Genomic DNA, 24,587 nt, shown 5'->3' with positions numbered 1-24,587 from the left:
AATCAGCAGTAGAAGCTCTGCCTTCCAGGCACTTGCCAAAGAATACAGGCTTGAAATCTTCTCAGTGTTGCTAAAAGCCCATGGAAACAAAGGCTATTTCAAAAAAGAATCGCTTGAAGTCCCTTACATAGAGATCAACACAATATATTCCTTTTCGAATTTAGTACCAAGAGCTAGTCTGTTCCACCTAATTATTTTATTAGGCAAATAGAAGTATAAAACACATCTACATCTTGGCAGAGTGGTAATTAAAGGTATATTTAGTACGGAATTATAAAACTTAGCCTACAATTTTAATTTCATTCCCCCTTCTCACTCTGTGGTGTTTAGTTTTCATTCATATGTTCCTAGTGTGTGTAAATGTACACACACACACACACACACACACACACATCATGATCATCATCCATGTAAGTGGTTTGAGGAAGTAGATAAAAAATAAATTATAAATACATGGATCTTACAATTCCAAAACTTTCCTATACACTCATAGCAAGGCGTGAAAACCTAAGAATAATGCATACATTATTTGGGTTAAAAATAGCCTCAGTATCTCCTGGAAGCAAACCCTGAACCCTAACTTGACTAATTTCCGCTCATTACTCAAGAATCGTCTCTAGAGTTATTATCTCCAGGAAGCTTTTCCACTGCCCAGAACTCTAGCCATAGTTGGAGCCCCTGCCCTATAGCCAAGGAGGCTGTCATGACCCTGACCATTCCCTGCTGTAACCTGTGAGTTTCCTGAGACCAGACACTATATCTTATCTCTGAAGCCCCAGCACCTAGCATAGGGCCTGGCATATAATAATGACATTTAAAATGTTTATTGAATAAATACGAAAATACTTATACCACTTCTCTTAACAGTAGGAAGCAACTTTGCAAAGATGATAGAGACAGAAATATAGTTTTAAAACTTAAATTATTAAATCATACACTGAAATAAACGAGCTCTTTTATATGTTGTTCAAACATCAATCTCAATCTTGTTTATCTGAAAAAGGAGAATTGGCATGATTATTAAGCCGTTAAGATTATTAAGATTAATGGGGAGGGGGAAGGGTAAGCTGTGACAAAGTGAGAGAGTGGCACGGACATACGTACACTACCAAAGTTAAAATAGCTAGCTAGTGGGAAGCAGCCGCATGGCACAGGGAGATCAGCTCGGTGCTTTGTGACCACCTAGAGGCGTGGGATAGGGAGGGTGGGAGGGAGGGAGACGCAAGAGAGAAGAGATATGGGAACATACGTATATGTATAACTGATCCACTTGGTTATAAAGCAGAAACTAACGCACCATTGTCCAGCAGTTATACTCCAAGAGCCAGTGGGCTGTGGAAGAAAAGGGAGGTGGGTAACAGAACAAGATGAGATGCTAAGATTCTGTTCGTTTTCCCAAGCGTTCGATGTTAGCTATTCACAGTAGCCCAGACACGGACGCCACCGCATTGTCCACTGATGGGTAAATGAATAAAGAAAATGTGGTCTCTACACACAATAAAATATTATTCAGCCTTAAAAAAAGAAGGAAAGCCTGCCGTTTGCAACAACACGGATTAACCTAGAGGATGTTACGTTAAGTGAAGTAAGCCAGTCACAGGAGGACAAACACTACGTGATATCACCTTTTGTGAAATCTAAAATAGTCAAATCCATAGAAGTAGAATGGTGGTTACCAGGGGCAAGAGGGAGGAGAAAGGGGAAGGTACTAGTCAAAGGGTTCAGAGTTCCAGTTACACAAGATAAACAAGCTCTACTGTGTTCAGTACATAGAGCCCATTGTTAACAATACTGTATTGTATACTTAAATGTTTGCTAAGAGGGTAGATCTTATGTTGTGTTCTTATCACATAATAATAGTAAATAAAGAGGATGAGGTGGGAGGAAACTTTTAGAGGTGATCTGTATGTGTACAGCATAGTTTGCAGTGATGGTTCCTGGATGTATATCTCCAAACTCATCAGTTATTAAAAAAAAAAAAGACAATTCAACAGACACAAACAAACACATAAATACACATACACAAAAGCATGCCTTTTGTCTCCCAGTCTAGGAAAGTCCATGCTGCCCAGTTTTGAGATCTAGTTTCTAGTCTCACAACTATAGCATTCCTGAAGTTCAAGTCCACCTCAAAGAGAAAGAGAACAGATGGAGATCTGTCTGCCATCTTCGTTGTTAGTTTGTTATTGATGTGTCTGCCAGACCTGCCCACCTCAATCCAGGGATTAGAGAGGACTTAGACCCATCCTACCCATGGAGTCAGAGCTCGGGTGTGGGTGAGGGGTGGCAGAGAACCGTCACTTCCCAAGAGAAAGGGAGGAGCTGGCAGGAGCTGGGCAGCGGCACATCAAAATGTCCCCTAGAGCAGCTCACTGCCAGCAGCGCTCAGGGCCAAATTACCTACGTATTTAGAGATCGTGTATAAATCCACACAGCCTTTGGTACACGTAGCTACGTCTCTTCCACGTGTGAGGAGAGAGAACCTTTGATGCGACAGCTTTAGCTGAACTGAGTTTCTGGAAAAGAAGACCTAAAAGCTGAAGAGGAGACGTTATTGGCACAGGAATTTGTCCTTCAGAATTTGAACTCTTATCCCCAAGATAAAACAGGGGAAACACCACGTCCCTCACAGCTTCTGGCTCCGAAAATGCTGCTTTTTCTCTTTTCTCTTTTGCTACACCTGCTTGCCTCTCTTTTACCCTCCTCAGACATCACCACCACCACATACACATACATTTTACAAAAAAGTGAACAATCTTTGTTAGTCCATTGAAGGTCTCCTCAAATTGCCAGAGACCTTCCTTCAGTCTCCCCCGGGATCAACAGTGTGCAGCTGCCTGAGAAAAGTCCATGCAAGTTGGGAGAAAAGGAGGAGTGGGTCGTGCTGTGTGTGTACATTTGTGTGCGTGTGTGCTTCTATGCACATATGTGTGCGTATGTGTGCACACGTGTGCATGTGTTGGGTGGGGTGTAATCAGAAAGGAGAGAGAAGGGGGGATCAAGAGACAGGGACTGCCTCTATGTCTAAAGAATTCTTGACCAAAAGGAAACAGACCCTTCAGTAACCCATCCACCCATCAACCACAACAAAAACAAAGGACAGCACAATTAGGGAAGGGCGGATGCCTTTTTATCTTAAAGGAGGGAGAGAGACACAAAGCAAGCAAGCGAAGAAAATAGACCTCTACCTCATTTTTTTTTTTAACCAAATCCAAAATGTACTGCTTATAGCTTTGGCAGTTTACAATGGCAATTAACATCAATCCTAGGGTCTAATTAACCTCAATCAACAAGTCTAAGTAGGTTAATTAAATAGTATTTGGCTAAGCATGAAGCAGAAAAGTACAGCTGTCTCATTTAAATATGATTTACGAAGGAAAGTCACCCCTTACCAAAGTTTTTCAGTTTCGTTTGGGGCAGCAAAGCATATTGGAGGGTGGGGTGGAGTGCAGGTGTCAACCAGAACATCCCTCATGGTCTGCCTCTTCTCAGGTTTCCTTGGTCCAAGCCAGTCGCTCGTAACTCCAGTATTCCTTCCAGGTTATCTGCCTTGATCTCAATCTAATCTTCTCTTGGAAACCTGGACTCATCCCTTTGTTGTTTACTTTGCTCCTACCTACCCACCCCCACTCCCTTGTAATTTCCTTCGGGGCACAGAGCCTATTTGATTCATCCTCATCGCCTTAAAGTCATCAAGCAAAGGGCCCAATTAATCGCGCTTTTAATTGGATTTTCATCAAAATGTACTTTTTTCTCACCACACCCCCAATCATGATTTGGATTCCTGGGCTTTAGGATAAAAGAGTCCGGATTCTGTGCGTGCGGGAGGGTGGCATTGCATGCTGCAGGGGCCTCTCTGGTCCTGTCCTCAGTGCCTCAGTTTACTTCCCCACGATTGTTCTACCACTGTCGTTCACCATCAATGAGGCCGATTTGGTCAATGGTGGCGTCAAAAGTTCTGAATGTTCGACTTTCAAAAGAGCTCAATCAAGATCCACTTTAGGAGTTCCGTGAACCGCGCCCACCGGTACTGCTTCGCAAGGTCAAACGGGCCAATTCTGATTCTGTGTTGGTTCTGTCATTACTGAGCGTTTACTGCTTAGTGGGTCTAGATGAATACATAATTTTTTTTTATTATTATTAAAAGCATTTCAAGTTGCAGAGGCACAGCGGTCTTCTCAATCTCGGATCCAAAGAAAGACCCATCTGTTAGCTGACACTCTAAAAGCAAACGTTAAGATCGTTCCTTGTCCTGAACACTGAGATCACAGAAGGGACCTCAGGAGCCACCCTGCTCCGCCCCCTCATTTGACAGACGGAGAATAACCGAGCGGGCCAGGCCACGCCCCCGGGGAAACTGACCAGCCCCGAGCCTGCTCTGTGCCCTTGCTGCTGCTCGGGCGGCTGCGGAGCTGCTGTCACTCCATCAGAAATGAGAGCGCGGTGTCCCCCAGGCTTGCCACAGCTCCGCTGGGACAAAGAACTGCAGAATCCACGTGAGTTATCAGGTGTTCACTAGGGATGTGGTGGTATCTGCGCCCACGGGAGAGACGGGGGGTGCCACCATGGATGGGTTCCCACGTGGGACCAGGAACTGTGCCAGACACGTATTACCACAGGTATCTTAATGAATACTCATCTGGATGCTTATATTTTTAGGTTTGAGAACTGAGGCTCAAGATTTTTTTTCAAACCCAGGTCTTCCTGTTTCACACCAGTTGAGACCAGCTGAGCTAGAAAATCAGGCAACTTAGATCAAAGATGACATGGGCAATCCTGTCTGACAGGGGAGCTGACTAACTCAGATGGACCCAGTTATCCCAATTACACATGCCCCTCTCTCTCTCTCTCCAGTCTCTTGCCGTCCACTGTCTGGTAAACATGCACGCCTGCTTTCTTGTTTGTTTTGAGCCCTGCCTAAAGCTGTTCTCATCATATGGTCCTTAAACTACTCTTTCTCTAAACTCTGAGTGCCTGTTTTAGGTGGCTTCATTCTCTGGTCACTTGGGCAGGAAGCTCAGAGTCCTCACCGGCTGCAGCCCTTGCATGTGATTCTGTCTACCCTGCCCTCTGCAAGGCCCTTCGACATTCCTCCACCACTGCCCTGGTTAAGACCTCTCTCCAGGTCAAGCATCTCCTCCCCCAGATCCAGTCTCTCCATTGAGACCAGTTTTTCACCATTTTTTTTTCTTTCTTTTAGATGGACCCAGTTATCCCAATTACACATGCCCCTCTCTCTCTCTCTCCAGTCTCTTGCCGTCCACTGTCTGGTAAACATGCACGCCTGCTTTCTTGTTTGTTTTGAGCCCTGCCTAAAGCTGTTCTCATCATATGGTCCTTAAACTACTCTTTCTCTAAACTCTGAGTGCCTGTTTTAGGTGGCTTCATTCTCTGGTCACTTGGGCAGGAAGCTCAGAGTCCTCACCGGCTGCAGCCCTTGCATGTGATTCTGTCTACCCTGCCCTCTGCAAGGCCCTTCGACATTCCTCCACCACTGCCCTGGTTAAGACCTCTCTCCAGGTCAAGCATCTCCTCCCCCAGATCCAGTCTCTCCATTGAGACCAGTTTTTCACCATTTTTTTTTCTTTCTTTTTTTTTTTTTTTTTTTGGCTGCACCCACAGCATGCAGGATTTTAGTTCCCCCACCAGGGATGGAACCCGCACCTCTTGCAGTGGAAGCACAGAGTCTTAATGGCTGGACCACCAGGGAAGTCCCTGGTCACTCATCTTAAAGACAGCTTTCAACCCAAAAATTACATTCTAGGAGGCTGCAGTCCAACAGAACCTTCGGTGGTGATGGAATGTTCTATAGCTGCTCTGCCCAATATGGCACCCACTGGCCACATGCTCCTGCTGAAGCACTTAAAATGTGGCTGGTGTGACTGAGGAACTGAATTTTTTTGCTATTTCATCTTATTTTATTTTAATGGATTTAAATTTAAATAACCACACGTGGCTAGTGGCTACCTTATTGGAGAGTGCAGTTCTGGGCAAATTCATCTCCCCACTGTCCCTAGACTAAGATTCGTTATTTCCCTGGCCTCACATATCCGTAAAAGCGGGAACAGGGCCCGTTTTGTTTACTGCTGCATCCCCAGTGCCTAGATAAAGGCTTGACATGTGATAGGTTCCCAAGAAACATCTTTTAATGAACACACTTGTCTCTTCCACCTGTCTCTTTCTTATTGTTCAAGCTTTGCTAACATTTATATTTTTCCCCAGAAATCAATAGCACGTGGTATTGTGTATTCTGGCATATGACATATAGCACAATTTGTATTTTTAAATGGATTCTCATGTGATTTGCTTTAGTTTCTTGTAGGAAGAGACCAGGTCATATGGCTTTTGGATCCCACAGCACCAAATACTGGACACCACATGCAGCTGGTGATCCGTCACTATTGGTTCAATGGACAGACTGTTTCTCCAGCTCAGGCCTCCCACCAAGGTCTCAGGGCACTAGCACATCTCTTTCTTCTCAGCTCAGCTCTGACCGGCTTAATACCCTGCTCCCGTGGAAACTGGAGAGATTCTCCCAATGTCTCATTTCTCAGACCATAAAATTGAACCTCAACAGGTCTCAATTCAGCAGTGGTTTCTCACTCATAGCAGCCAAAGATGCTCTTGGCTGCTTTGTCCTGACACCCAAGAAAACACCAGAATGGTGTATGGAGGAGACCCACGGAGCAGCTTGTACAAGGCCAATGTTCCCTCTCTTATTAATTACGTGACCCTAACTGGATTTCCTCAGCTGCAGAATCAACATCATCAGAGTTGCCACACCGAATCCCCTAGGCTATTGTGAGCTAATAGATGTGAAAGTATTTTGTAAAATGTAAAACCCTATACAGATGCAAAATATTTAAGTCAGCACATACTTGAGTCACTGAGATTTTAGGTAAATTATCGATGCAAAATATTTAGGTCATTCATTCAAGGAATACTTACCAAGCAAAAGCACTGTGCCAGGCACTAAGGAGGCAGCAATGAATAAGAGCCACACACACAGTTCTGTGCTCAAAGAGTGTCATTCCAGGGTTAGGGACAAGCTTAGACAACAAACATGATCAATTATATACTGTTGTGACATACGGAAATGCAAGGTGTTATATGCATTTGTGAGTGTAGGAGGTATTAACTAGGTGACCCTGGATGGAGAAGAGCATTTCAAGCAGAGAGGACAGAAGCTGCAAAACCCTGTGGGATGAAAGCATGCACACCTGAATCAATGAAAGACCAGTCAGGACCCTTGGGAGCAAGAGTGGTGGTTCCAGGTTGGGGAGGCGAGAGATGAGGCTGGAGAGGTAGGCAGGGGCCAGATCAGGTTGGGCCCGTAGGCTGGTGGTTTTATCCCAAGAGCAAGGGAAACCATGGAAGAGTTTTAGGAAGGTGAGTGATACACTACTGTATACAAAATAGGTAAAAAACAAGGACCTACTGTATAGCACAGGGAACGATATTCAATATCTTGTAATAAACCATGATGGAAAAGAGTATGACAAGAATATGAAAAAGAAATATATATATATATATAAACTGAATCACTTTTCTCTACACCTGAAACTAATACAACATTGTAAATTAACCATACTTCAATTAAAAAAAATCCTACCACCTAAAAAAAAAAAAAAAAAAAAGAAGGTGGGTGATATAAGCAGATTTGCCTTCTGGGAGATCCTCTGGGAGCACCATGGAGAATAAACTAGAAGAAAGCAAGAGTAAACACAGGCAGAACAGCTGGGAGACTCTCAGAAGAAAAAGAAAATTCTTGCAGTAAACCAGCAAGAGGTGGTCTTAATTCAACCTATGGTATTAGCAGAGAAAATAGAAGTAAATGTTCAAATTCAAGAAATATTTAAGGAGTAAAATCCTGACTGTTTGATTGGCTACAAATGAAAGTGAAAGAAATAATAAGAAATATCATAGGAAAACATTGTAACATAATAGGTACCACAAGCCAAGCATTAGTTGTGTGGAAAATAAATTGGAAGAAATCTACTAGATATTGAACGGAAAAAGAACATACAATAAATATTTACTGAGCACCTCCCATGCTCCAGGCACTGTTCCAAGGTATTGGGAACAAAAAGTGAACAAAAATCTCCGCCCTCAAAGAACTTACCTTCTCCATAAGGAAATGAAGTATACAAAGAAAAAAATAAGGTTTGAATCCAGTGACCAAACTCCCAAGAAATATCAGTTCCAGAAAGAGTAAACAGAAAGAAAAAAAGAGTTGGAATGAAATTGTCATAGATGTATATTACAAGAAAATGTGCAGAACCAAAGGATATAATTTTTCAGATGAAAGGGACTAAATTAATGTCCAGCACAACAAAAGACAAAAGGTACACATTATAGTGACAGGTCAAAAAATCAAAGACAGAAATTCCTAAACCTTCTAGAGCTAAACAATAGGTTAATTCAAAGAAAAAGAATCAGAATTCTCAATAGAAATAATGAATGCTGGTTTAATGCCTAAAATATTTTGGAGAAAATTTTTTTTCACCTAGGTACCTATAACCAAATTACCATTCTATTGTGAGAACAGAATAAAGGTGTTCGCAGATATTCATGGACTAAAAAAAATTAATCTCGGGCTTCCCTGGTGGCGCAGTGGTTGAGAGTCCGCCTGCCGATGCGGGGGACACGGGTTCGTGCCCCGGTCCGGGAAGATCCCACATGCCGCGGAGCGGCTGGACCCGTGAGCCATGGCCGCTGAGCCTCCGCGTCTGGAGCCTGTGCTCCGCAACGGGAGAGGCCACAACAGTGAGAGGCCCGCGTACCGCAAAAAAAACCCCCCAAAAACAAAAAACAAATAAACAACAACAACAAAATTAATATCCACAAACTCTTCCATACATTGCTACTGGAGGAATCAAAAAATAAGAAATCCAAAAAATAGGAGTTTCTAAAACAAGTTCAAGGCTGATGGTAGTACAGGATGGCTGAATAACAACCAGTCTAAATTGAAGCATGAAGGCGCAGGGTCCAGGAATATAATTGTTAATGTTGTAACACCGACCTTGAATGAGACTGAAACTCTAGAGAACAAAGCCATAAATCTCCAGCAATAATTCATATGGCACATCAAAAGCCCAGACTTGCTCTGAAGAAGACATTCCCACTAAAAATTATGTCTTGTATAACAACCTTGAACTTATCTGCCTGACTAATGGCGTTCCATCTGTAACAAAGAACTTTGCAGTGCTAAAAAGAACACGGTAGATTCCCCATGTATTAATGTGGAACAATCTCCAGATATACTGGTAAGTGAAAAAAAGCAAGGCATAGGACTTTCTTTTCAGCATGCCAACATTTATGTCATAAAAGTGACCTGGTGCATTGAGACATATGCTTGTATCCACAGAGAATGTCTCTGAAGAAAATGCAAGAAACAGAGTAGTTTTCTGAGGAGGGGGACCAGGACCTGGGAGACACGAATAGATGAAAGACTTTGTTTCATTAAATTTTTTACCATGCACTTGTATTACCTAATCAAAAGTTGTTTAATTAAATTGTTAAACAACATTAATATCTGCTTTATTTAAACAGAGTACAAGAGGCTGGGGGGATTATAGTCTTAGAGCTTCTTCGTATCATAAGTCCTCAGAATTTTTTTAATTTCCCCTGTACCTCAGAATTATCCACAAAATTCCATCTATTTTATCCAAGTCATTTTCTGTTTAGTCACTAGAAATTTGGTTTGCATAAATATTTATACACATAATGAACTTAAAAGTGCAACTTTAAACTCATCATTTTCGCACCAATACTAACTGGTACATTTTCTCAATCTCCGTTAATATGACCTGAACGTAAAGAAACGTCTTTGTACTTACATTTTGGTTGCCAAAATTTATTCGTCCCTAATTTTTCAAAACATTTGCATGAGTTGGTTTATTACTATCCACATTAGAAAATAAAAAATCATATATTAGACAATAAGTCTATCTCCTACTAAAATGAAGTCAGGACAATGAAATACCTAAATGGAATTTAAAAATTTGGTTCTCCCTCAGTGCTTTAAAATGCATAGCCTTGAAAATGAGCCAAACTTTCCAAATATCAGGCACCTGGCAAACGGTCATTAAGCATCCTCTCTATACAGAACACAGTGTAGAAAGCCCATGAGGAAAATGTTTGAAGCGTGCATGGTTCCTCCCTCCCTAAGAAAAACATCTACTGGGAGATGTGAGACCCACGTACCCTTGGAAATAATCATGTTGAATGGAGTTCCGCTCGATTAGTTTCAAGTGAATAATATGCTCAAAAAGTGTAGAGAACTAAAAATTTTCTGGCTGGGGAGCTTAGATGTGACTTTATAAACTATATGATCCAAGTATTCAAGATAATTCAAATAGGAAATAGTTTACACAAGTTTATCTTGACCATGTTATTGCACCCACCTTGAAGGTCAAATCAGATCAATCACCATCGTTCGTCAAACTAGATCAATCACCATCATTCATCAAACTAGATCAATCACCATCAATCATCAATTCTTAGCAAGGAATTGGGAAGGCAGCCCTCTCTTCCCCTTTATCCATGGCTCTTCCCCTCCCTGCCCTCACTCCCTTTCCTATTCTTCTCTCTATCCCTCACCCCACCCAGCAAATAAATGAGTCAACTGCAAAGCTGTTAAAAAGGAAATAACAAAAATAGTCAAGGAAGCTGTCCTTACACACCCTGTTACACGTCTGGTGTGGACACAGAGTCAAAAGCGTAACATCCTGGTCCACAGGGCTTCTGCACCTCCTTCAGCAGTGGGCTTTTTCACCCTGAATTTCACACGGTGCCGGCAATTTGAGTTCTTCCAAGTTCACCACGGAGATAAGGACCTGAGGAAAGGGCCTTCCCTTCACTGGCTGACAAATGTCTCAAGAACTCCCTGCTTCACTGAGGGACCTGCCTTGGACAGTCCATACCAGCCTCCCATGCCCCCAAAGCTGGCCCGACATTGAAGCACGTAGATGTCATCTGTCAGACTTCCTGTGGCTCCCAGTCCAAGGGCCCGATTAAGAGAAAGCCTTGAGGGGCGTCAGGGGTGCTGGGGTGCCAGCAGGACATACATATCCCTCAACCCTTTCAAAAATGTTGTTCTTTCCTTCTCGCTGTGGTCCTGCATCCTGCTCTCCCAGCACGAATGCTCTTTAGTTAAACAGATTCCTTCTAAATCCCATTGCAGCTGTGCTACACCAGGTCTCATGGCATTTCTGCCCCCAACTCAATCACATCACCTCACCAGCTGATACCCGCTATTCATGTGTTGTTAGAGCTTTCTAGGAGGGCACATGGTCCCTTGTTGAAGGGAAGTTTTTAGTCCAGAAACTTCTGGGTGTTCTTTTATCCTGCCTCTGCTTATGTATAATGTGTCTTTGGCTAATGCTGAAAATGTTTTGTCCAGAATCGCATCTGCTACCTGTAATAGTTCTCAAACTAGCAGTCTTTGGTTGTTTCAACACTGACACCACTTTGTTACTGATCCTGGCACAAGGGGTGACGGGGAACAGGGATGATACCAGATTGAGCGAGAAATGCTGAGATTATGCCCTGCCCATCCCCCCTTCTATGGTCAGATCCCCAAAGAAATGCTCTCACACGGAATCTAGAGACTGGGGTGCTCCTTTTGTACCATCTGGGCTTGGAACGCCCACCCCGAGGCTAGGACACTCTGCTGATCTAGGCTTGGGCTTCAAGCAGGGCCTCTCCTTTCTCCTCCAAATCCCAATCTTGCCATCAGGAAGTGACTGGCCACCGCTACAAGCGGTATTCCCAGACACCCAAGCCCACACTCGGGAAGCAAGAGCAAGCTGGATGTGCAAAGAGGGGCCGAGCCTGGTGACCTCGAACAAAGAGAAGGTGGCAGAAGTGTCTATGCCCGTTTAAGCATGGTGACCTTGTCTACTCGTGAAGTAGCCAACCAGGGTCTTGGAATGTGACCAGTTAATTAGTGACCCCTGCAGATGGGAAGGGCGGGTGGGGGCGGGAGAGGAGAAAGACTCAGAACTTTCCTCTCCCTCCTATGATTTGCGACTACATACCTTACAATAGGTGGCACGATGTGTAATAGTTCCTCCCCAAGAAAACACAAGCTTCTTGAGAGCAGCAGCCAACAAATGTTCCCTGGATTTCTTTGAATCTGATCTCTGGGGGCACCAGCGCAGGCCTGGCTATGAAAGCACACACTTACAAATCAGATTTCTTGAGCAGCCTGTGGTCTGGTTGATCCACCCTGACACCCACCCGAGGCCTTCCTGATCTCCCCTCCCCCCTTCTTTGTGTCCAGGTTTCCTGTGGTAGTTCTACCAGGATGGTCGAGCTGAAGGAGACTTCCTAAACGCAAGTTGGTACCTGACCACCATCTCCTCCAAGCCATAAACCATCTGGTGTGCAGGGGATCCGGCATGGGAATCTCCTGTTACCTTCAAGGAACAAATGCAGACAAGAAAAATGTAATGGCCAACAATTTTAGATATTCTTGTGTTTAAAAATTACAACAATAAAACCATATGAAGACAAGGAAGCAACCATCGAGCTGCCCAAAATGATCACAAGCGTAAATTTATTTAGCTGTGTGGATAGATGGCTCATTCGTGGGCAAAGAGCTGTGTGCTAGTTGTGACTCACCCACTAACTAGCTATTTGATCTCAGCAACTTGGTCCACTTAGGCCTCCATCTCTTCATCTGTAAATGAAGAGGTACGAAGTCTGAGGTCACTTTCCACCTCATGAATTTACTAATTTTGGAAACATTCAACACTCTTAGCTAAAAGTGTGATAAAATAGTTTACTTTGTGCATTTCAACATTTCGAAATGTAAACATCTCTTTCCGGTGAAGAGTCCTGCCTACCAGGACCAAACAGCCTCTTCCATCATTTTACTCATATAAAGACATTCCAAGTCTACACAGAACAGTTTTATATGAATAGTTTCCATTTAGTTTCTTTTCCTTTTTAGAAAGCAAATACTAACAGCCGTAAAAGGAGAAATCGACATCGTTTGTTTCCATGTCATCCATAGCTATTTTATAGTTCTGTCTGATATTCTAGTATCTGGAGTTCGTGGTGGTCTATATTTGTTATTTATTGTTTGCTTGAAATCTCGTTCTTTTCTTTTATCTACATGGTTTTGCTGATCTTTGACTGTAAGCTGGCATTTGGTTGATATTTGTCTGTTTAAAATCTGTGACCCAAGTTGAGGATGCTTCCTCCAGATAAATTTTTTTTCACGTCTTCCAGGAACCTGGGACCGCTGCAAACCTGCGACCACTTTTCCCCACATTTGGAGCCTGAGGGGTCCTGGGCTCACGCCTCTCTCCCCTCCTCTATCTCGCTGCTGACCTAGCAGCTTAGTTTCTGGATTGCAGAGCTGATGCTGTAATTTCGTTTGCCTCCTATGCAACTCTACCTTCTCAGAGGCATGAGATTCATTGTTTTTGTTTTCTCCTTTGGAAAGTTCTCTATTTGCTGTGATGGAAGCAATATAGTAAAAATTGTGTTTTATGTAGAAAGGAAGGAAGGGAGGGAGGGAGGAGGAAGGAAGGAAGGAAGGAAGGAAGGAAGGAAGGGAGGGAGGGAGGAAGGTAGGAGAGAGAAGGGAGGGGACGAAGCAAGGAAGGACGGAAGGAAGGAAGGAAGGAAAAAAGAAAGAAGAAAGAAATGAAAATACCTAGTGGTGAGAAACACTGGTAATGTGATACTGACATCAATGCCAATAACAGCACTATGATTCCGGCTGTGACCTTAAGTCTCCCACAAGCCACGTAGGCTGCTCACTGGAGAACAGAAGAAGCGTCACCTGCTTCACGCAGGGATGGAAATTCACAAAAATGTACACATATGAACTTCTGCAGTTCTACCGTTGGTGAGGTTATTTAGTATACTTAATCTACTATATTAATTTAGCAGAAGTTGCATTTGACACATATGCTTGTGAACCATGTTATTAGAGAGCTTGGTTTGGGTACGAGGTGGAAATGAACTTTCTAAGTGTTATACCAACAGAGAGTAAGTCATGATGTTTTCTCCTAAAGGACTGTACGTTAACAGGTTGCATCCACTACAAATGTATTGGGCTTCTGTCTAAAATAGTTACCTGATTATTTTTAAACTACTTAGTCTGCCTTAAACACCCTCCAACCACATCTTCCAGTGGCAAGCGAGGTCCTTTGGGGGGATCACAAGCTTTGCTTGGAGCTGTTTCCTTCTGTTGGAGGCATCGCCTTTGACATCCCTGACACATCTCCATCGTTGCTGCAGGGAGCAATCGTGAAATGCCATCCAAAGGGACTTGGGGACGCGCAGAGTGACAGCAGGGGAAGCACACGTTGTCACACAGGCCCCGAAAGGCAGCACATCTGCAGCAGTGGAGGAATTTCCGCAACTCCTGGCTTTTTACTGGTGCGCCTGCCATGACTTAGAGGGACAGACGTTTTTAGTAATTGTTCTCTGCGCTGCTCCGCTCCTTCAGGCCACAGTAACGGTGGAGAATGATTGAAATTTTACTTGTGCAGCCAACCGTGGGGAAGGCAAGTAGGTGGGAGAAACTGGCTGCACCCAGTCCCGGCAGCATGGGACCACGGGGGCATGTGCGGTCAGAGAGGGCTGGGGACAGGGTGGGAGCTGGTCACCTCTGATGCAACGTCAGGACAAGTGATTAGAGAAGAAGAAGAAAATTCGAGGTTTCGGTGAGGTGGGCCTTAGGAAATGGCTGGGAACCCTCTCCGATAAGACCCACAGGACAGTCACCCACGTGACCTGAATGCCCCTTGAGATCCCAATTCTAAGAAAACAAACTCACTTTTTATAACTATGTAAAGCGTAGTATATTGAGCACAACAAGAGCTTTGGGCATTAAGAGAGGCCTGGGTTCAGACCCTCCCTCCAAGCTTTTGCGAACCCAAACAAGCCTCCCCAGCTCTGGGCCTCCGTTTCCTTTTCTGTAAAATGATGGCCCCAATTCCTACCCTTCAGGCCTGACGGGCCCTGGGAGACAAGGCACAAGGCCATACTGCCATCAGGGGCAGAGGACAGGAAAGGCCTGGTGAGGACGGCAGATTAGCCTCAGAAGCTAGCCTTTTAGATGTGAAGAGTGAGCCCGGAGCCCGGTGGACACGGAGACCTTCCCCAAGGCCGGTGGCTCTGGTCCTCTCCCACCGACCACCACCATTCAGAGTGCCGTCTGCCCTCATCCTGAACAACCAAAGCCGTGTCTGTTTCTTGGAAGGTGAGTCACGGGAACGGGAGAGCAGAGAGGAAAGAGCGCACAGCAGGAGTTACGTCAATTACATTTCTTTGCCCGGAATGATCGGGAGTGGCGCTCGGCCTGAGCGTCACACCCAATGCGGAGCCTGCTGCCCGGCAGCGGGATTGCACCAACCAGCACGGGGCCCTGCTGTTCTCTCTCAAGTCCGGCCCTTTTGGGGGTGAGGCTTTCCCCTGCCGCATCTCATTGTGCTCTCTTGGGATCTAGTCCCTGCCCATTTGCTGGGAAACTCTCCCTCATGGGCATCAGAGATGCCACGGACCCACTGACCCACAGGCCTCCTGAACACCTGCCAGCCCTGCAGCCTTGATACTGCATCTGAGACCTGAGAGCCCGGTGTGGGCCCTCCACCAAGACAGGCCTCCGTCCGGGCTCTACCAGCCTAAGACAGTGGCCATTCAGCCAATGGACATTCAACCCAGCACAACCCTCCGCGCGCCCCGGCAGAGTCCCCGAGCAGCAGCCCTGCCAGGTGCCCTCCAGAGGCCGAGGGCCCCATACCCTGGGCTGGAAGCCCAGCCACTAGTCCCTTCTGGCCGCCTCCTTCTGAGGCTGGGCCGGTGGGGAGTGAGGCCTGCTTTCACAGGACTGCTTTGTCCCAAGAGCTCTGGCTACCATGGCAACTGGCCACTTTAGAGGTTTCACTTGACCTTCCCCTGCAGCCCCACCTCCAGACCGGGGGTCTCCCCTGGGGAGCCTGTCCTGATCACTCCCCTCAGATCTAGGCCACATCTCCTGCCCGGGTTCACAGTGTGCTCCCAGAGGCAGGGTCAGAATCATGTTTTTCTCTGAACCTTTGTACCTGGCATAGCTCCTGAATGAAAATCTAAAATTCATTATACATCTATTATGTAGTTGACATTTTCCGCATTTTAGGCATTTCATTCTCACCATGATCATTTAAGTATCATCCTTGCCATTTTACAAGGTGGGGAGACCCAGACCAATTCAGTAGTTGGTGCCAGAACTCTCCAGAACTCTGTGACATTCCAGAGTGGGATTTTCCATTGACATCTATAATGACACATAGTGGGCCCTCCATAAATGGCTGATAAATCAATAAACACGTGCAAAATGTGTTTAAACATTATTTACTCACCTCTCCATTTCACTTAATAGAAATTTTCCAAATTGTAGGGAAAAATGCAAAGAGGATGCAACTGCTCAGATATGGTTACATAATGGCTTTTTAATAATGTCAAATATAAGAGGGTTCTTCTTAAGACAACCGGATGAATAGCTCCCTCACTCACAGAGGAATGAAAAACGTAGGAACAACTGCCACTTGAAGCAGGAAAAAATTTCTCTACTATCAGTACTTGACCACTGAATTTGGCATCTCCATCTCAGGAGAGGTTCACAGAAGAGAATAGAGAAACCAGCTGTCCTGGTGGAGTAGTCAGCAAACCAGCTTGGTGTCCAAGGGGCTTAAGCATCTTTCCAGTAAGAAGCTGCCTTCAAGAGCTGTCATTCCTCACCCATCGCTGGCACCTGAGAGCCAAGGTAGCAGAACCGGCACTTGGAGACAGTGGGTCTTCTTGAAAAAGTGGATTTTGGAGCTGAAGTTTCAGCCACAGACAATGCCCAGTCGCCATGATGCAGGTTGGTTCCATCAAAATTGAGATACAGCCCTTGGCATTTGCTTTAAAATGTCAGCCTCCTCTTCCCTCGCAAGCCAGCTGCTGTGCCCTCCTCTTCTCACCACCCCTTTCCCCATTCTTTCCTTGGATTGAATTCTTCCCCACACAGAGTTGTTTTTTTTTTTTTTTTTGAACTTAAGTTGTTTACAGTGCTGTGTTAATTTCTGCTGCACAGCAAAGTGACTCAGTTATACATATATATATATATATATACATATATATTCTGTTTCACATTCTTTTCCATTGTGGTTTATCACAGGAGACTGAATATAGTTCCCTGTGCTCTACAGTAGGACCTGTTGTCTATCCATTCTCTATATACTAGTCTGCATCTGCTAACCCCAAACTCCCAATCCATCCCTCCACCACACCCCCTCCCCCTTGGCAACTACAAGTCTGTTCTCTATGTCCATGATTCTGTTCCTGTTTTGTAGATATGTTCATTTGTGTCGTATTTTAGATTCCGCATATAAACCCACACGCGGTTTTTGCTGTTTATATCCTTACCGTGCATATAATTTGCACAGTATCTGCCTTTTAAATACCCCCCTTCCAGGGCCCCTCTGGCCTGTGCTCACTAGGCCGCCTTTCAGCACGGAGCAGCCTTCTCTGTGACTGGGAATTCGTCCCATGAACACACTCACTGTGACTCTTCCGGTCGTTTTAGAGTTGGTGCCCTGTAATGCCAGCGGCTCACCCCAGCTTTAGGCCCCCTGTCCGTATCCCAGTACCCTGGTCACACTCGGGAAAAGCGAAACACACGCTCTTTCTCTCTCTGGTGATCATTTCATTTTCAAGGCAATTGTCATGCATTTAATCTTTCCTGGAGTAGTACCTCCCAAGAATTCTCATGCTGAGTCGGTAATCAAATTTAGAAGGGATGACACAAAGACCCTCAGAGGCTTTTATCCTGAGCTGAGATCATAATTAAGCTCTGTTACCGAAGTGAATGGTTTGAGATGGATCTGGTAGCGACCTGTGCTCCCATTTTGAAGTGAATTTATCTAGTGACGCATGGTTAGGTTTTGAAAGTAGAAAAGATAAGAGGTGTGTCTGCTGCCACAGGCAGGACCCCTGGGTGAGGCCCATGTTCCCTGCTGGTGGACCTGTGGGCTTCTAATACTAACGCTGCAGCAACACGTTGACTCTAATTATGAAGAACCTTCCAGAAACATAAATTGGGGTGAGCTATGAAGAGTCTCACTGTCCCCTGCACATTTACAGGACAGCTAGGAGAAACCACGGCAAGTCTCTCTCTGTCCCCTGCCATGGGGCTCTATGGCCACAGACGACCTTGACTGAGCAACAAGCCAGTCAAATAGAAGCACAGACCCAGAAGCTGGCAGTTGTTAGGCTTAGCAAGGATAACTCACTTGTTCCACTGTCCCTGGTATGGCTTTGAATTTGTAACACCTTTATACTGACAAGTCCCAGCTAGGATAAGTTTAATTATTTATAGCTGCTGCTCGATTCAATTTTTATAAGACTGGAACATATGTATAAGAATTCTATAGTCGATGGAGCGAATGAGAGAACATCAGGTTGAATACAAGGTGAAAGGGCTTTATTCCAGGACCGAGAGAAAGGCTTTCTCCGCCTTTAAGCAAAGTCCGCTGCCTGCTCCCGATATGACTCTCTCGCCAACACAGCTGTCGCCCGACATGAAACAGAACAAGCATCTCGAGGCACCAGTGGAACGAAGCACAGAGACGCACAGCAAAGCAAGGGCAGAATTTCAACTACAGCCACACTGGCAGTACCCTCCTGGGTCACAGTTACTGCCTGAGATGATGAAGCCGACTCTTTCGGCCAAGTCGGTCTGCACATCCCAGCCTGTAAACGATGGCTTCTCGCTTTGTGTTCACTTAGTAATGGGCTGTACAACTTTGCTATTTGACTCTTTGGTATTGTTTTCAATGTTATTGAACACTTTTTTATTGAAGTATGGTTAATTTACAATGTTGTGTTAGTTTCAAGTATATAGTAAAGTGATTCATTTACACACACACACATATATACACACACATATGTAGGGTTGGCCAAAAAGTTCGTTCGGATTTTTTCGTACGCTGTTTTATCTATGCTTTTTCAGATTCTTTTCCATGATGGGTTATTACAAGATAGTGGGTATAGTTCTCTGTGCTATACGGTAGGTCACTGTTGTTTATCTATTTTATGTATAGTAGTGGGTATATGTCAATCCCAAACTCCTAATTTACCCTTCCCCACCCCTTTGCCCTTTGGTAACCATAAGTTTGTTTTCTGTCTGAGAGTCTGTTTCTGTTTTGTAAATAAGTTCATTTGTATCATTTTTTAGATTCCACAAATAAGTGATATCATATGCTATTCGTCTTTCTCTGTCTGACTTACTTCATTTAGTATGATCATCTCTAGGTCTATCCAGGTTGCTGCAAATGGCATTATTTCATTCTTTTTTTATGGGTTATTGAACACACTTGAGGAAGCACTCCACATAATCTACTATTTCTAAAAACAAATGTTTAAAAAGTGTGAACATCATTTGAAAAGGAGCGCCAGTGACGACTTACACGTACAACCTCACTTGGCCCCCAGGAGTCAGGTAGGTCGGCACCAAATTTTAAATGTCATTTAGTTGCTATCGTTTCATTGTGTTTGTTGACTGTTTACTTTTTTTAAATGACCACATTTACTGTCTCTTCAATCTGTGACTAAGCCCAAGACCTAGAAAAAAGGTAAACACGCTGTGAGTTGATTCTTTCATTTTTGTCCTTCAACAGATATTCACTGAGCATTTACTACGCGCAGGACACTCCGCCAGACACTGATGCTCCATAGAGTCAGGACTGGTCCCGCCCTCGGAGGAGGGCACGACACAGAAATAAGGACTCAAAGAAGCTGCTGTACATATTGTCATAAAAGCACGTGGACAAGGTACCACACGGGTCAAAAAAGAGAAAGCAGTCAGCTCCATCCAGGGTATTCATGGGAAGATAGTAATGGAGGTGACCCACTAGATGGGCCTGAAGTATGTGTAGGAGTTCTGGCAGACTAGGTCAAGGTGAGTTAGGCCCGTGGAAGGAGACAAACAGGAACACGCACATTCTCAGGGACCGAAGGGTGTGACCCCTGAAGTGTCACGTGCGCACAGTGAGGTAGCAACGGGGAGGGAGGGGAGCCAGCCCTGCAGGGCGTTACATGCCGTGCCCAGCGCTGGGGCCTGAAAGTGAAGGGGGGGCCTTGGCTGGATTGTGAGCAAAGGACTAGAGCCCTCCGCCTGGCATCCTAAGAAGGAGGGGCTGGCAGTGGTGTGCAAGGTGCCCTGGAGTGGGCGAGACCAGGAGGCGAGACCGGTGAGAGACCATCGCGATGTCCTAAGTGGGTTTAGCCCAAGGCCCAAAGAGAAGCGATGGCAAGAAGGCGTGGAACCAGGGGATTTGCTGTTCCTCAAATATGCCGAGAAAGATATAGCTCCCTTACTTTTTCTATGACTCATGAGTTACAACCTGGGTAGGAGGGAAAACAAACTTTCTAATTAAAAATAGCAGTCTCCTAGAGTTTAAATATTGTCTTTAAGTAATCAACTCAACATTCAGCTCCCTATCAGCACTGGTTTAGATCATCTCTTTTGGATAACTCTATAACTTTGGGGAAATGTAAAGTCTGGGTGGATGAGGGAGACCTCCTCTTGGCTGAAGATAAAGGTCTAAAGAGCCACACGTTCGCTGCCCCTCACAGCCTCTGCACATCCGGGTCCCATCTGGCTTTTCAAGGCCTCCTGCCTCCGGCCTCCGGGTCCCGGCCAACTGCCTTTTTGCAGCAGAAGGAAAGACGTGCGGTCCTGATCCAGATGCAGGGAGGTGGGCCGAGAAAATGAAGAGATGTGAAAGTTCTCTTCTGGTCAGCTCTGCACTCTGGTTAGATGGGAAACCAGATTATCCATTAAGCGAAGAATGAACGAGAAGGAGAAGAGGAAGAGTCACGGGCAAGGGCCAGGAGGACTGAGTGGACCAGAGAACGTGGTCTCCCAGCCACGTGCGTGAGGGCCCATGGGAGGCTCGTGGGCATGAATTAGAGTTAGATTGGTCAGCCCGGGTGTGTGTTTTTCTCCAGCCGCCCTTAGCTACTCAGTTCAGGTACAGAGTAGACGGACGGTGGATGTAACCAGTGTTTGGGTTTTGCAAGGTAAGTCTGATTCGAAGAGAAAAGGAGAAGGCTGGTGATACAGGGAATGATTACAATGCTGAAACTGGAATCTAAGCTGGGAATGGAGGGGAAGGAAGACGTGGAGGGGATGAGGGACAACGCAGGCAGCAGGAAGGGTGATCTGTGGGTCAAAGTATCACTGACGATGGGATAGTAAAGGTGGAGGTGAAAGGAGGGTGTGGCTGGAGACTGGATGCCTGAATGGGGGTTTTGTAGGGTGTGACTGCAGTTATTAACAAGGGAGAGCTGTGGTGTCTGGAATGAGATCTTTGGAGAAGAGGTCAAGGAACTGAGAGACCAGAACATTGAAAGGATGGTGCTCTTGGATGTTCGAATACCAAGAAGAGGGTAACAGTCATGGTGGAAAGACTGTGATAAGCCAGGGGGGCCCCAGGAGCTGTTGATGACCGCAGAGTGTGGGCAGGGACAGGACCCTAAGTCTGGGGGCTCTAGAGAAGAGGAAGGGAGAGTCTGGAAGGGGCCACGTTAAGAGAACCACAGTGAGCCCACCCCACCCGCGGACTCAGCATCCGACGTGCAAGAGAGGAAGGCAGCAGGGAAATAGACCACCAGCGTCTGAGCATCAGTACCAAGAAGCTTGCTCTTTACCTGAGACATTTCTTCCCTCTTGACAAACTGCCCCGTTCGCTATTTGTAAAGAGTTTTAAGAGTAATGCTTCTGAGGCTAAAAGACAAAGCGAGTTAGATGTGGGCTTTGTGAAGAAGGGCATTATCCCAGCTCCTGGCAAATCTGAGGGTCTGTGGCCACTGAGCCATGACTACTGTATTTGGCTCCAGAGACACGAAATCTAGAGCAGCAGGTCTGAGTTTTCCATTACCACTCAGTCGAGGCTTTGTCATCAGGAAATAGAATAGGCAGCTTGGCAAGTGCACTATTGTTCATATTATATGGGTGGGAAGCTGAAGTTCTTAATTAACCAGGGAATGGGTCACGGATCATGGTAAGTCCTTGAAGGTAGTCATGATCACGTACGAGTCGATGAAAGTGATAATTGTCTTTTTCCCTGAAAATGGTCGTGCTTGCTTATGAATCATTTGGTAATGAATGCTGAATCATTGTTCCCTCGCCTGGGAACGGTGATCAGTGGTTTGGTAGAGATCAGGATTTTCTCAATGTGGAGGCCTTCCAACAGTTTGTATCAGCCTCTTTTGAAACAGAGATTTCCAGATTTACATATACCTGGAAGAATAAAGGAGCAATAGGGGAGAAAATTTAACCAAAAGAAAGCCAAACTTTTCAAGCAGAAGTGATTTGAATTCAACACCTAAGGAAACCCGGTAGCAAGGTTACTTTAAGGATAAGATTTCAGTTCACGATATTAAACCTTATTCTCAGCTCTTCCCCCCGCCTGCCCCCCAGCACCATCTTTGTGGGAAGAAAGGAAAAGATGGAGAAGAAGGAAAGTCATTACAAGTATGAACACAGAATCACTGCCAACAGGATTTTTAAGTTCACCTCCATTTCCTGGCCTTAATGGTCTCAAGTTAAGGATTAACTTTATCCATGTTCTTCAAGTTATTGTTTTCCCCAACCTGCTTTCTTGGCTCTGTTGAGTCAAAGAAAGAATCAAAGGGGTTCTTTCAAGTCCCGGCGTCCGTGGTGTGTCTTCAGCAAAAACGTTTCTCTCGTTCTGCCAGACCTGCTGTTACCCTGGTGTGAAGAGCATCCGTATAAATAAACATGAATTGAAGCTAGCCTGTAGCTGTGTTTTGCAAATGGAGACAATACATCCTGGCAATGTCATAGCATAAACTGCAAAAATGAAAGGTCCGCCAGGAGCATCTTCCTGAAGAGGTGATGTAAATCGCCACTACCGGACGTGGTAGTTAACGCACAGCGCCTTGATCAGCCACTGTACAAAGGTTTAGTTGGACAGATGCAGGAGGGGAATTGTTTATTCAGCAACTGCATTGGCTTGTTTGGTCAGGCGGCACTTACCTTGGGTTGTGCTCGGATCCCCCGGCCCCGCTCATAGGAGCTCTGACTCCCCGCACTTTCCCGGTGCCTGGGAGTCACCGCAGGTGCACTCAGCAAACCTGCCGCAGGTAGAAGGACCTGCAGAGCAGGGTGGTCAAGTGATTGCCCACTTTGTGTTACAATGACAGAAGATTGTCTGCTTTCTCAAAAACAGAGTCACCACACATATCTGTGAATGGCAACTAAAGCAATTCAAAGATGTGTTGTTATTAGGACGATTTGATTGAAATTGTGCAAAACGAAGCATCCGCATGACTAAGGATATGTCTGCCTTCACATCCCCAGCCCCACGTCAGCGCCACCGGGATCTGAGAAGTGAGTTGAGATGGAGGTGGAATGTCCTGGTCTCCCCGTTCTGCAAATGCATAAGGATCCTTCATTCTTACAAATACCCAGTTAAGACCTTATCATCTTTCCACACAGGGTTTGTTCTAGAAATTGTCTTCAAAAAGGAAACATTTGGTTTGGGGTCCCTTCTGCCTCTCTTCGTCGGCTCTCCTCCCTCTTGTCACTCTCCCTTCGGCTCTCACAGCCCCCCCTGACTGTCCCTCTACCAACCCACAGGGGCCACCATGTGGGTCTGCCCCCACGTCCTGCCAGGACCCTTGCTGGCCCTTTGAAACCTACCGTTCCTCTGTCAAATTCTTCCAGGCTGAGTCCATAAGACTAATTTTGGAAGAAATGCTGTGTAAGATTAAGGGATGATTATTTCTCACAGCATGACCCCTTTCATGTAACGTATTTCCAGCCCAACGACTGGAAACTTAGAGTCCCACACACGTGTTGCTGTCTCTCCTTCCGCTCCCAGACAGATGAAGACTGTCCCATCGGTAACAAAAGAGGACACTCCTGAGGGTCATCAGCTCTAAAGAAGAGTCTGAAGATGTGGGGCACATGTGTCAGGTCACCTGCGATGGTTTCCTGACCTGGACTAGACTGTGAGAGAATAAAGTCTCCATCACACTTGTTACTCTGGTCCAGATAAAGGAAAGTTAATTCTAGAGGAAGCAGCCTCCACAGAACAGACTGTCATGTCTAACATGAGGATGGAGCTCCATGGGTTAGAAGTTCAGAACAACTTCAGAGAGATGACTTAAACACCCCACTTTCACCAATGGACAGATCATCCAAAATGAAAATAAATAAGGAAACACAAGCTTTAAATGATACATTAAACAAGATGGACTCAATTAATATTTATGGGACATTCCATCCAAAAACAACACAATACACTTTCTTCTCAAGTGCTCATGGAACATTCTCCAGGATAGATCATATCTTGGGTCACAAATCAAGTCTTGTTAAATTTAAGAAAATTGAAATCGTTTCAAGTATCTTTTCCGACCACAAGTCTATGAGACTAGATATCAATTACAGGAAAAAGTCTGTAAAAAATACAAACACATGGAAGCTAAACAATACACTACTAAATAACCAAGAGATCACCGAAGAAATCAAAGAGGAAATCAAAAAATACCTAGAAACAAATGACAATGAA

This window comes from Physeter macrocephalus, chromosome 11 (genome assembly GCF_002837175.3).
Source record: "Physeter macrocephalus isolate SW-GA chromosome 11, ASM283717v5, whole genome shotgun sequence".
NCBI classification, from domain to species: Eukaryota; Metazoa; Chordata; class Mammalia; order Artiodactyla; family Physeteridae; genus Physeter; species Physeter macrocephalus.
This window is presented reverse-complemented; position numbering follows the sequence as displayed.